Source organism: Macrobrachium nipponense, chromosome 28, assembly GCF_015104395.2.
Source record: "Macrobrachium nipponense isolate FS-2020 chromosome 28, ASM1510439v2, whole genome shotgun sequence".
Classification (NCBI taxonomy): Eukaryota; Metazoa; Arthropoda; class Malacostraca; order Decapoda; family Palaemonidae; genus Macrobrachium; species Macrobrachium nipponense.
The window spans coordinates 21581409-21594872 of NC_087217.1; the positions used below are offsets into that span (position 1 = coordinate 21581409).

At 40.3% G+C, this 13464-nt stretch overlaps 1 pseudogene; it reads left to right on the forward strand.

Moving 5' to 3' along the window:
* Positions 1-12173, forward strand: part of LOC135201562 (uncharacterized) — a 148751-nt pseudogene extending 136578 nt beyond the window's left edge.
* Positions 12174-13464: the final 1291 nt, after the last annotated feature.

The window sequence follows — 13464 nt, forward strand, 5'->3', positions numbered from 1 at the left end:
GCTGACCCATTCACACGTATCAACGCTTCTCCGCTGTATCGACCCGAACCTACGCTTTGTCCCTTTCCTTTGTGTGTTAGGATCCCCCCCCCCCCCCCCACTCCCTTGTGTGTGAGTGTGCCCTTCGCTTGATGGAGTCCTACACCCCTCAACGCCGTTGCCCGGGCCCTTCGGAGACGAGGTCTTGTGGGGCTTTCTTGTCCTCGTTGGCCGTTGACCCCTACTCTTTGTACCCCAAGTGGGTGATGGCTTCCACCAAGAGGAAGAAATCCAAGAAGGACAGGTCCCCTTCGAGGAAGTCGCGTTCGGCGGAAACCTTGTCGGCCAGGCCTTCACCGTCGCCAGTTTCCCTCCCGAAGTCTTTCCCTGTCCCTCGCAAGTGCGGCAACCCAGGTGAGTTCGTTGCCGGCCCCGAAGTGTCTGTGTCTGTGCCTGTACAGGTATTTGTTCCGACCGGGGTGGCCGCTGGGTTATCCTCCGCCTCATCGGGGCCGCTTCCCCAAGGTGGGGCACCCCCGGAGGAAGTAGCAGCCTCCCCCCGTGCCGGGAGCGGTAGGAGTAGGAAGAAGACGAAGAAGAGGCTTCCTTCCTCTGAGGAATATTCTTCCTCGGATGAAATCTCCTGTAGGAGGAGGCGCAGAGCGAAGAGGAGGCGCCGTGCTAGGAGGAGTCAAGTGCGTTCTGCCTCCTCCCCACACCGTTATTCCTGCTCTCCCCATCGTAGCTGGGATCGCAAGGGTCGGAGTAGGAGCGGTAGCCACCGTGACAGATCACGCCATCACAGGCGCCCCTGCTCCCCAGCCAGACGGTCCCCACAACGGTCACCTGAGTTCATGGTTCCCATGACGGTTCCCCCTCCAGTCCCGGTGGCCGCTCATCCCGGGCAGGCCCCATCGCTTGGCAACCCTCTCCCTCCATCCGCCCTGCAGCCCCCACTGGGTCAACCCAAGACCCCAATTCTAGCAGGGCTCCCGGTGCCATTGGTGGCCCGTAGACTGAGTTCTCTGGTTTACACCCCGCTGGGTGGTGGCTCTAATGTGCGACAACGCCACAGTGGTGGTCTACATCAGGAAGCAGGGCGGGCTGAAGTCTTGTTACCTGTGCAATCTCACAGAGGAATTCACCGGCACAACCCTGACAGCGAGGTTTGTTCCAGGAAAGAGAAACATGATCGCGGACAGTCTAAGCAGGCAGGGACAGGTGATAGGGTCAGAGTGGTCTCTGCACCCCGAAGTAGTGAGAGAACTGATAGAAAAGTGGGGCTCCCCCTCCCTGGACCTTTTTGCTCCGAGGCAAAACGCCAAACTCCCGGTGTTCTGCTCTCCGGTGCCCGACCTGGCAGCGGCGATGGAGGACACATTCCAAAACCCATGGGACGGGATGGACACGTACGCGTTCCCGCCCTTCAGAGTGATCAGGCAGGTTCTAAACCGTCTAAGGAAGTCAAAGGGTGCTCAGCTGACTCTGGTAGCTCCCATGTGGGTGGACTGGAAATGGTTCTCAGACCTCCAGGACTTAGCAGTACAAGGCCCCTGAAAACTACCCGTCAGGCTGGACCTTCTAAGGCAGCCCCACTTCAAGAGACACCAAGAGGGGCTCCAAGCTCTATCCCTACACGGGTGGAGACTATCAAGCAGCTGCTGAGTAGGAAAGGCTTCTCACAGAGAGTAGCCTCCCAGATATCGGGGTACCTAAGGAAGTCTTCGACGGCTGTCTATCAAGCTAAATGGGAGGCCTTTGGAAACTGGTGCAGGGAGAGAGGCCTGAAGCCCCTGCAAGCCACAATTCCCCAAATAGCAGACTTCTTAGTACACCTGAGACTCGACAAAGGCCTCTCGGTTGCAGGCGTGAAGGGGGTCAGGGCCGCCCTCGGCCAAGTCTTCATCCTGAAGGGCTTGGACTTAGGGAACTGCAGGGACCTTTCGATGTTGATCAGGAGTTTTGAGATAGCATGTTCCCCAAACGAATTGCGAGCTCCTCAGTGGGATGTCACTAGGGTACTGGATTCCTTGAAGAGAGCTCCTTACGAGCCCCTTGAGGACATTCTAGACAGGGAGTTGACCCTGAAGACTGTCTTTCTTCTGGCGTTGGCGTCCACCAAGAGAGCAGAGGAACTGCATGGGTTGTCTTACGAGGTCTCCCACTCGAAAGGATGGAAGGATCTCACCTTTCGATATGTGCCCTCCTTCGTGGCTAAGACCCGGAACCCCGTAGTGTCAGACGCCAGGTTCAAGGAATTCTCGATTCCGGCCATGGCGAGATCAGGTGACCCGCAGGATCTTCTTTTATGCCCAGTCCGGGCAGTAAGGAAGTACCTCAGCAGGACAGCAGAGTTCAGGCCAGGTATTAGAAACCTTTTCGTGTCCACTGGCTGGGAGAAGAAGGCAGTCTCGAGGAACGCTATCTCCTTCTGGCTAAGGGAGACGATCAGGAGGGCCTACGGAGAAACGGGTAAATCTCCCCCGAAGAGCAGCAGACCCCACGAGATCACGGACATTGGCACCTCCCAAGCCTTCTCAAAGAACCTGGCAGTCAACCAGGTCCTGAGGGCCGGAGTGTGGAAAAGACAGTCCACATTCACGGTCCACTATCTACGGGATTGCACCCTCAAATCACTCGACTCGTTCACGATTGGGCCGGTGGTGCCTGCCCAGCAGCAGATCTGAACCCCCACCTGGCATGGGGACTCCAGTATGAATGTGTATCCCTTTCCCCTTACCTTACCCTTCTCCCTGGGCCTATCTGCAAGATACATAGGATCCACCGAACCTTCAGGTAAAACTTAGTGTTTACGAATTGGATTAGATGGAACGAACCCTTACCTTATTGATGTCTATTTATCCGGTATCCCCTCTCCCATACCAGCTAGTGGCATGCATCTCTTAACTAGCAGGGCTGGGACTTCCCAATGTTTGCTCCCCTAGACTACTCTCTGGGGGTCATGCCTCCGTAAACTACCCCCACCTCTTAATGGATTAGTCTCCTATTAAAAGTAGTTTGAGGTAAGTATACGACGTCAGAACAAATTACAAATTCTTGGTAATTTGTATTTTTCCTAGCTTTACCTTGAACTGCTTTAGGTTTCAGGCCCTCCCAACCTTCCCCAGGTACCCTAGGGGAGGAATCTTAGGAGGTGGAAAACACTGACCACCTGGGTCTTGGGTCTCATGACTGTTGACCCTTGGGGCATGTATCCTGCCGCCTCAGTGGCTAGGTGTGGAAGGGGTAACCAGATTTTTCTGGTTGGTACCGGGATCGACATCCCAGCATTCTCCTATTAAAAGTAGTTTGAGGTAAGTAAAGCTAGGAAAAATACAAATTACTAAGAATTAAATAATTTCCCCTTTTCCGGCACTGGTTACAGTCAACCTTGAGCGTTCTGTCACATGCAAAAAAAAAAAAAAAAGTGGCGAAGATGATGATAATCAAACAAACCTGCCACAAAGCATGATGTTGGAGAGTTCACCTTGTGGAGAAATGGACTTTATCTCCCAACCTGTATCAGCTTCCAAGGAGCAGGTGTTCTGCCATTGTCGTTTAACAGTTGGGTGATATCTCAGATGTCATCCACTTAATAATACGAGGGAAGACTACAGGAGGATTATCAACAACTTAATATTTTTTTTTTTTTCCTTTAAAATTTTTTTTTCCTTTACCCTGTGATTGCCAGTACGTTAGTTTCAGCAAGAATCCCCCAAGGGCCAAGTCAATTCGAAAAATTTCAAAAATATTTTTTTCTCTCCGCAGATATGGCTCGTTCAATGATTGCCCTCTTCATCGTCTCATTCTTCTTCGTGTTCGTCGCTTTCTGGACTGGAGTCGCCGGGTGTTGGCGAAGATCCCCAGGGAACATCGCTTCCACGGCCATCCTCATGCTCCTCGCATGTATGTATAGTACTGAGGTCTAGATATTACTTTGTATAGTACCGACGCCTGTTTTGTTTGATAAAGTGTTGTCTCACTGACTGGACGTTTTGTGGTTTCAGATTTTGGGGTCAAACTTATTTTGCAGGGATTTTCTGACACAGTAGATATTAACAGCAGTACAGTACAATACATAGTACTAAACAGTAGCGTCTACACAAAACCCAAGAACGATGCCTCCAGAATGAGAGTAGAGAGCTATTTTTTCATGGAAAAATTACTCTCCAATGTCATTCTAAAGTCAGCCCCGCCCTTTTTGTGTGTAAATGTTACTGTTAATATAGTAGTGTTATATAATCAATGTTATTAGTGTTGTTATGTGAATGAACTAGTAAAAAATATCAAAAGAATTTTATTAATTTTTTAAAGAATATTATCTGATAAAGTAACAGGAATCAAACTTATCTTGAAATGGTTTTCATGACTAACTTTAAGGAAATTTTATAGTGAAATAAGGTGTGCTTTTAAGTGGTCATCTTTCACACAAAATGGACCTCCCTTGAGATTCAGGCTTTTGAAAGACGTTTTCAGCAAGTGCTACCATAGATCTCTTGGCTTATCAGACAGTAGCTTAGCACCCAAGTCAGTCTTATCCTGTGCAAGACTGCACCTTCATGCCCTTAACTAGCCCAGACCCAAAGAGAAAGGGGGGAAAAGGAAGATTAGTGGGGCCTAATTACAGAGGAAGCCATAGAATTTAAGTCCCTATAGGAAGAAAGGTTATGAGCTGTTGGAAATTTAAACAAAGAGAATTCCAAAGCTTGGCAGTATGAAAAAGAAACATTTCTTAACCATCCAGCAGTTACTAATTGCCAGAGAGAGAGAGAAAGATAATCGGAAGAATGACCTGAAATTTAGTGTTATCAAGGAGAGACCAGATAAGCAGCATCCACACTGAAATGCTTTGGAGTACATTTTTATTCAGGATAGTTTTTGCACAACAGTAGCCTCTAGTGTTAAGCATCACTGTAAAGGGGAAAAGGATGATTTAAAAGTCAGTTGCTCTGATGGAAGGAATTTGAGATGTTGACAATGTCATAATCTTGCATTGAAAGAACTTGTGTCGTGAAAACCAGATAGTACCTCATTTCTGAGAAACGTAATTATGAAAAATTTGTCTTTAATACTTGTGACATCTTTCTCTTTCTCTTTCATGCATTGCATATCAGAGGAAGTTCCATCATTTTCGAAGTTGGAAGTCAGGGAAGTATATCATAGAACAATGAAAATGAATAAGAATTTCATATTAGGTGGAAGTTAATGATATTCCAATGACAATTTTTTTCATTTTTATTTAACACCAATTCAAGCAATAACTTGGTGTATAGTGGGCATCATAATTTTGCCTGGAAACTCATTTTTTATCAGTACTTAAAACTTTCTTAAATGCCATAATCATTTTACATTAGTCAGTACACGACAATAATTTGATCCAGTGATTATTGAAGCTTTCTACTCATGACATTTTTTGGAGTGTAAGATGCAAATGTGTACGTAATTAAAATGTTTTGTTGAAATTAACTTTACATACATTACAAGATAGTAAGACCTTCCTTTACTCTTCAGGCCTTTTCTCTGCTGGTGGTATGGGATTGTGGCATGGAGTTGAATACTACGAGGACGAGAAGTTGAAGAATGAACCATGGAAGGCCTCTTGGAATCAGGTAACTTGAGACTTCATGGATTGACATTTGCTATTTGATTTGTTGTCAGTTTGAATCATTACTAAACCTTCTGATTAGGTGTTTGATTATTTTTATGTTGTCACTACATTTTCTTTGAAAGGTAACTAGATATACAGCATACTATTTTGAATTTATTTTAAATGAATTGGTCTTAGATGAATTAAGATCATTTTGAAAGTAAAATAATCATTATAAAGTTCAGTGGAAGTGAGATAAAGTACGAACAGCATCTGAAAATATAGTTATTTCCTCCATAATTTTTTTATGAAATTTTTACTAGATATTAATCCCTTCTTATTTTTTTTAAGGATTGTAACTTTATTTTTACCTCTTTGACCCCTGTTACTGAATAGTAATGTCTTAAATCTAAATATTGAATTTTAATCAAGTGCCTCTTAACTCCACTTTAATCTAATACTTTCCTTTATCGTAACTATTTTTAACATAAACTTAAACTCTGTGAAGTGAAGTAGCAATCTCTTGAGTACCTCCTTCCTAGATCTTAACATTTCCTCTGCTGGTAAGTCTATTCATCCACCTTCTTTAATGTACTGTCTCTAGATTCTCTTCCTTCTTTAATTTTCCCTCCTGGTTTCTCCTGTTTTATCCCACCCTTCCTTCGCCCTTAGATCTTACAGGACGCCACCTTCATTCAGTACGACTGGTCATACATGATTTCATGGATTGGCACTGGCATGGCTCTGTTAGCCTTCTGCCTCTTCCTTGGGGCATCACAGTGTATGCAAGGTGAACAGCAACGTGAACAGGCTAAGCAGATGCAGTACATTATGCCAGGTATAAGGCTTGTCTATGACCAGCTGTGTACATGATCGACTGCTGGTCTCCGTAGCGATTTTGTCCGTCCACCATCACCATACTAACTTGCATGATTTTGTTAATGTGCATGGTAACTCTCACTAGTCTAGAAAAGGAAATGGTAGTCAGTCATGGTATATATTCTACACAAAAACCTTTAGGATCACAAGCAAATGAAACCGTAAATTGCTTCTGCCTGAAACACTGAAGAATCCACAAGTAATGTTGACAAGAGGTGTTCTTGACAGTAATTGTATATTACATATGTATAATGGATAGTCAATGATGGAAGAAATCTTGCTGATAATTATTATAATTCAACTCATAGCTGTACAGCATCTCCTTAAAAATGCTAGTAGAAGTTCAAGCAGAAGTGATGAATTTGTTAAAAGCATTACATATTGCTTGTGGAATCTTCCCACAAGGTTTTCCGTTGATTCAAAGTGCCAACTTTGGAAATAGAGTACTGCTGAAAACAAAAACATTTGTGTACGGAAATATATGCTCATATGGTTGGCGTTAAAGTAGATATGTGCTCTATGTGACCTCCAGCTGAGAATCCATGAAAATTTCACAATTCATTGACAGAAATTATTTAATTCTCAAAACAACTGAATTTGAAGTTTGAATTATTGACCATCAGTTGCTAAAATTTCCAATAATCTTGTCTGAGTGATTTTTACTCCCATTTATATCTAAAATTTTGTCAATTGATATATGCATGTCAGCAATAGTACCAGTTTATTAACATGTCTTTCTTTAATTTTTGTGTATTTATTTTTACACTGCTTGATAAGAAAAAAAATTATTGTTTACACTACACGAGTTCAATAATTTAATTGTATACATTACAGTACTGTAATGAGTCTTTGTTCCTTTGGAAATGTTTCAGTGTTACAGCTGCTAACATCAAGTAAAAAGTCAGAAGTTGGCATTTTGAATAATAGACTGACCCTTATTTTCTTTTACAAGTAGAATCCATGCACACTGACTACCATATTCTAGAACCTGGCAGTTCTCTGTCTGTGATGAAAACACGTGCTGTAGTCTTTGCCAGCCTAGACTAATTACAGGTTCAGGAAAACCACAGATAGCAGTTTAATGAAACCTTACTTAAGGGTTCAAGTCATGATCTCACACCATATGTAAACTTTGGTTTGTTTCGATGATTATCGTCATTAGGTACCTGCCATTTATCAAGAATTCGCTGTCACCAAACTAATTTTCCAGCCTCTCTTCTGCCTTAATACAAATTAACATGGTTTGAGGTCATTGTAACCCTAATCCAAAACTTAAAATGTGGTAGACACACTAGTGAGGCAAAGCTTTTAGTTAATGCTTCATGGTTGTGGTATTACAGCTGTTGCGTGAGAGCACCGCCGTTGTGTACGACTGGTCCTACTTCATCGCCTGGATTGGCGTCGGCTGGGCACTCATCTCCGCCTTACTCTTCTCTGGCGCATCTGTGTGCCTTCGTAGTGAGCGGGAACGTGAGGATGCAAAGAACATGGCCTATCTCATGCCTGGTAATGCCTCACATGCCTACGGCTGCATAACGCACTTGTGCCTGGGTTTAATTACATTTTGATTTGTATGATAGCCCTAGACTAGCAAGTAGTTGTATATATTTATACTGTATAATACTGTTTTTTGATTGCCCATCCCCTAGGGCAACAAGTTAATCATTCTAATCATCATCAGTAACAGGCACCTTGATCTTGCACGCACTTAAGTCATCCCAGGTTGGAAGTTTAATTCATAATGTAACTACAGCAGTTGCATATTATAGTATATTGAAAATTATTGTACAGTAATCAACATTTTCAGGATGTCAGGTATGTAAAGTAATAAAAAAACTACATGGAATTCTTTAAATACCAACTTCATTTTAGAGCAGAATATTTTCAGGTTGATTTCCTAAGAGGGTCAGAGAAAACTGCTGTTTATGAAGAAAGAAGGAGTGCCATGTTAAAAGGAATAACATGTTTTCACACTATGAGCAGTAAATCGTAGAGGGGCCATGGTGGTAGCAGTAGTATTAAGTTGTGGCAGTATGAGGAGCTTGGAAAAATACTCAAGAGAATGGTAGAAATCTGGGAAAATACATCAGGGAAATTGTTTTGGAAGATACACGGAGCAAGAAATGCTAATTTTTAATAATTAGGTATTCATGTTAAACACAGTAACCCTAAATTTAGATCAGGGTGTAAAAAGGTTGTAGGCTACATCTTCTACATCAACTTCTTGACAGGTTTGAGGGTCTGGAGTTGATCCTAAATAGTAAACCGTCAGAAGTGTTCTTTTAATTGAAGTTATTATCTTGAGAATTTACTTATTACCTTCGATAATTTCAACATCTTTATTGAAACAGCAGCAAAATGAACAACCTGCAATATTTTAATTTTCATTTTACTTGATAGGGTTCATCAGTTGTGTTAGCCAAATGATTAATGGTGCTTAGTTGTACATTTTACAATACTGTACTCTACCCTAGTTAGTTATAAGAATGATTTAACCAAACAACATAATTAAAATTCAGGCTCAAATAGTGCTTGCCTGAATGGTTTCATGTGTAAATACTAGAGAGATATTAATTAAAGTGATATTTTTACAAATCATGTCGATGTTTTTCTAACAATATAAAGAAGTAAAAAGCTTATAGGTAGTTATGAAGGAAGGGAGATTTCCAAACCACAGGAATGGAAGCCAGTAAAATGACCCAAATCTGTGGGGATGGAATAGTAAAGTTATCATAATTTAGGAATGAATGAATTACATTGAGTGTTACCCATTCAAGTGTGCCTGGCAGGTGGTACTATACTAAAGAGACTGCATTGCACTCAGTATGAGTTACATTTTATTGTTTTCAAATTGTTCACCCCTCACGAATAATTCTCCCAATCTTTCCTTTGGAGTCCAGAAATGTAACTCATTGCAAAGTGAAAAAAAGATTTAGGGGTTAGTGCATCAGTGAAGCTGTACATAGGCTTATTTCTAGGGTGAAAAATGTCATTAAAGGCAGTGCATGCTTCATCTGTGTTGTGTCATTCTAGTTGTCAGGTTACTGATTACTGTATGTACTACTTTTTATTATTGCTATAAAGAGGACATACAGCAAGTGCAAGGTGAACCATTCGAAATTAAATCTTACAAAAAAAAAAATTAAAAAGTTTTGTACAGGAAGGTAGTAGAACGAAGGAAAGTATCTAAAGACATTTTATCCAAAACGAAAATGCTGATACACCTGGAACAAAGACTAGGTTATGAGGTGTGTAATTATCAAAGCTAGTGACTCCTTAAATACGTTTAAATCAGAATCAGTTGATCCTTTTGAGTATTTGGGTAAAATCTTATTCTATGACAGTAGTTAAAAGAAAATATTTTTCATGCTCATTTTTTGTTTATATTGATCTAATTTCAGGTGATAAGTCAATAGTTTGTCTTTTAAGAGAAAATATACTTGGGAGAGTCACTGCATAAGTGGAGAACTTTTCATTGTATTTCTGTAGCACAAATATGAAAGTATGTAGCATGGATGAAAATTGCATTCATTACTGATGTCAATAACAATGATTAACAGTCATCAGTTCATGCAAATTAACAATTTATTTTCCATATGTGTTACTTGCATGAATTAACATATTAACTGATCATGTTAGTTATCTGCATGATATGTGTGGTAACTGGGAAATGTTAATCATTGCAGGAAAGAATGTTCAAGTTCCAGTGATTCAAAAGAATTTAGTCATGAAATCAACAGCTTTTTAGTTTTGATATATGCTCTTGCTGAGAGTAGCCATAGTTTTTTTTTACCTGTGTTGAATACATATTTGTAGGGAAACTGGCAACAGCAGATGATGTTCTGTGCAATTTTAATTTTTGGATTTTCTTTACAGTGTACCCTCAGAAGCAGCAGTACCCATCTTATGGCTATGGTTACCCTGGTCCCTACCATTATGGCTCTCAGTATGGACCATACAACTACTAGATGACCTTCAGGATCAACGAACCCAGAGTAGACTTGCAATAAAAGATTAAAGGGTAATGGCTCTGCATTAAAAAGGAATTAAAATGAACAGGAACATTTGGATATTACATAAATGTTTGTCTTTTGAGAGAGAAATGTAAGATTCTAGTATATTTAGATTGTAGAGCCTCATCTCATAGAATATATATTGATTTCATTTTTAGTGTATTATGTATCAAGTGAGTACATAAATATGCTGAACTCATATGAATTTTAAAAGCTGGTGGTGCATTAAAAATATGTTATGCTATTATTCAACATTAGCATCAGTGCTAAATGATATGTGACCAAGAAATCTCTCTCTCTGTTATACTGTAAGTGATGTTGCCATTGTGGGAAGTCAGAATTCCCATATTCAGTGAGAATTCTTCAGCATGGAAAGGCTAACAATTATGATTTGTTTAATATTGAAGTTGAACCACAAATATTTAATACTCAACAGGAACTGAGTTGATGGGAAAATTGATACATAACCATACCTATTAAATGCTTAGTAATTGAATTTATACTATGAATACTTAATACTCAGTACCAAATTGACAATAAAACATTATAAAAAAGATACGTAATTTTATCCATTATGTGCTAAGTAATTGAATCCACTCCACAAATATTAAATACTCAAGAAGAATTGAGTCAACTGTCAACTTAACATCTCGTATCAAGATAGTTTCATTTTATCTATGAATCTACTAATAATGTAAAGTTTAAAGATTGTTTTATGACTCTAGTACCATTTTTTCTTAATTTTACATATTTCAACCTCTTCAGGGAGAATTTACAAGTGATGTTATTTCTGTTTCACCTTCTTTTTCAACTACATTATGTACATGAACAATCAAGGACCATAATTTCTTAAAAGCAATTAAAATTAGATGCAGTATTTGTTGTTTGACAATATTCAAGAATATTTGTATCTGGAAACTGCCTATATTGTAATTGCTTTTACCTTTCATACACAAAAATTCTGTTGAATGGTTTAGTGTTACTTTCAGATATATTATCTGCAGTTCACTAGACGACTTGTCAAGTCATGGTATGCCATAAGTTGACCATGAAAATCGCTCAAGATTGTCTGTACCACATTTGTTCACACAAATTCTTATTTGCATATAAAATTTTCATATTTTTGGTTGTAATTTAATTGAGGCTTGTAAATATTGCAGCAACTGTAGTTTAGTTTCTTTTTTATTTATTAGGTTTAATATACTAACCTAGACCTATTGTGTTGAATTCACAAGACTTGTAAGAATAGATGTTAATAATTTTTATGATGTAAAAATGCTGAAAAACTGAAATGTAGGTTTTATTTCAGAATTTTGGCATTGAAGAACTTCAATCCATAATTTACTCAGTAATACATCCAAACTGTCACAGAATAAGTTTTTGTGCTGTGTTAAGCAAAGGTAACCCCAACTTTAAGGTTATATGCAAAATGTAGGCTTGCAAAGGTACAGAGCAATAAACTACAAATTACTGTAACTTGACCAATCTGTTTTTATGTATACGTACGTACTATACCTTTCAAATACTCAACGGCTTGTAAATGTACCTTGATGTGTACCTTTGCTAAGTTACAGCAGATCCTCCAAAATAACCGGAGGGGGAACAAAATAACTTTGCTGAGAAGCACAGTTCATTCTTAGACTGCAAGGTAAAAAGGAACTACTACTGAGTAGAGTGGGATTGTGTACACATAGAAATACATTTTTCTTTTTTATTGTATGGCTTTAATTCAACCCCATTGTATATGACATGAAAAGAAAGGAACATCTTCAGGAATATGGTTATAGTTCTTGGAACTGGAGCAGTATAAAAAAAAAAAGGGGGGAGGGGCTGACAGAATCGGCATCAGATGTACTTTTTGGGAGCTCTGGCAGTGTACAGCAGGGATGCTTGGTAAATCTTCGGAGGCTGTTGAAGGCTAGAGGAGGATGCGGTTTTGTAGTGCCAAAGTATATCCTATTGATCCTATTGTACTTGCCTCCACATTCTCCTAATAAGTTTTAGGGGAAATCCATCATGTGGGGCGATTGTTCAACGTACATTAAGAGTATCCTTCAATATAAGCTGGAATAGTCAATGAACTTATAACAAGGTGTAGTTAACTGGTGATGAAGGGGGTGAGTGGTGGAATAAACCCCTCACTCATGTACCTACACTGGCCACAATTTCTTTGGCTGTCAAACGTGTGGACTTGCTACCCCCAATCTCTCTCGTGAGCCTGTTTGACAGGATGATTAGCTTGCTATCCTACTTCTCTCTACAACTGAATTTAGACCTTTTGTACCATGCACTTTTTGTCTTACTTTTATTTCATTATGGAGAGAAAAAAAAAAAAAAAGTGACCAAATGCCAGTGAAGGGTTCTTGGTTAGTCACAAGGTCTCTTATGTCCCCCTCATTGGTAGACCCACTAAGTATTGCTCATTCTGTAAAGAATAGAGACTGCACTCACTTTCCTTTGTCATGTATGTGCAACCTGGTCCTCTCCCAGTGGAAGAGAGGTAGTTTGGTTTGTTACAAACCATCACATGTAATCAAGGGACGATGAATTATGACACTTCACAGAATATCTGCAAAAGATCTACCCTACTCTTAATATTCTAGGCTGGTCCATCTTTGGCTGTATTCCTCGATGACTTTGGGTGAAGAATAAGAAGGCCAGGCTTTCTTCTAACACAGCAGCTATTTTCTGTGCTGCAATCCCTGTAGCTTTTCCATCTACGGCAAAGAAGGGGATCCTCTGGTTGCAGTGTATCTTCCAACAGCTGACCCTCCTGCAGACATTTCAAACTACATTCTAAACAATCCCTTCAGTGTGAAAGACAACCAAGGCATTCTAGAGAAATGGAAATGTTCTTTCTGCTCTTTCTTTTCACCTCCTTCCTAGTCATTATTGTTATCTTTGCACTCATTTTCATCATCCTCCATGTCCCTGGACTTGTTGCTTCTACTTAGGAGAAAGAGGGGGATGTCTAAGGCCTCTGGGAAGGCTGTTGCATTGCCACAT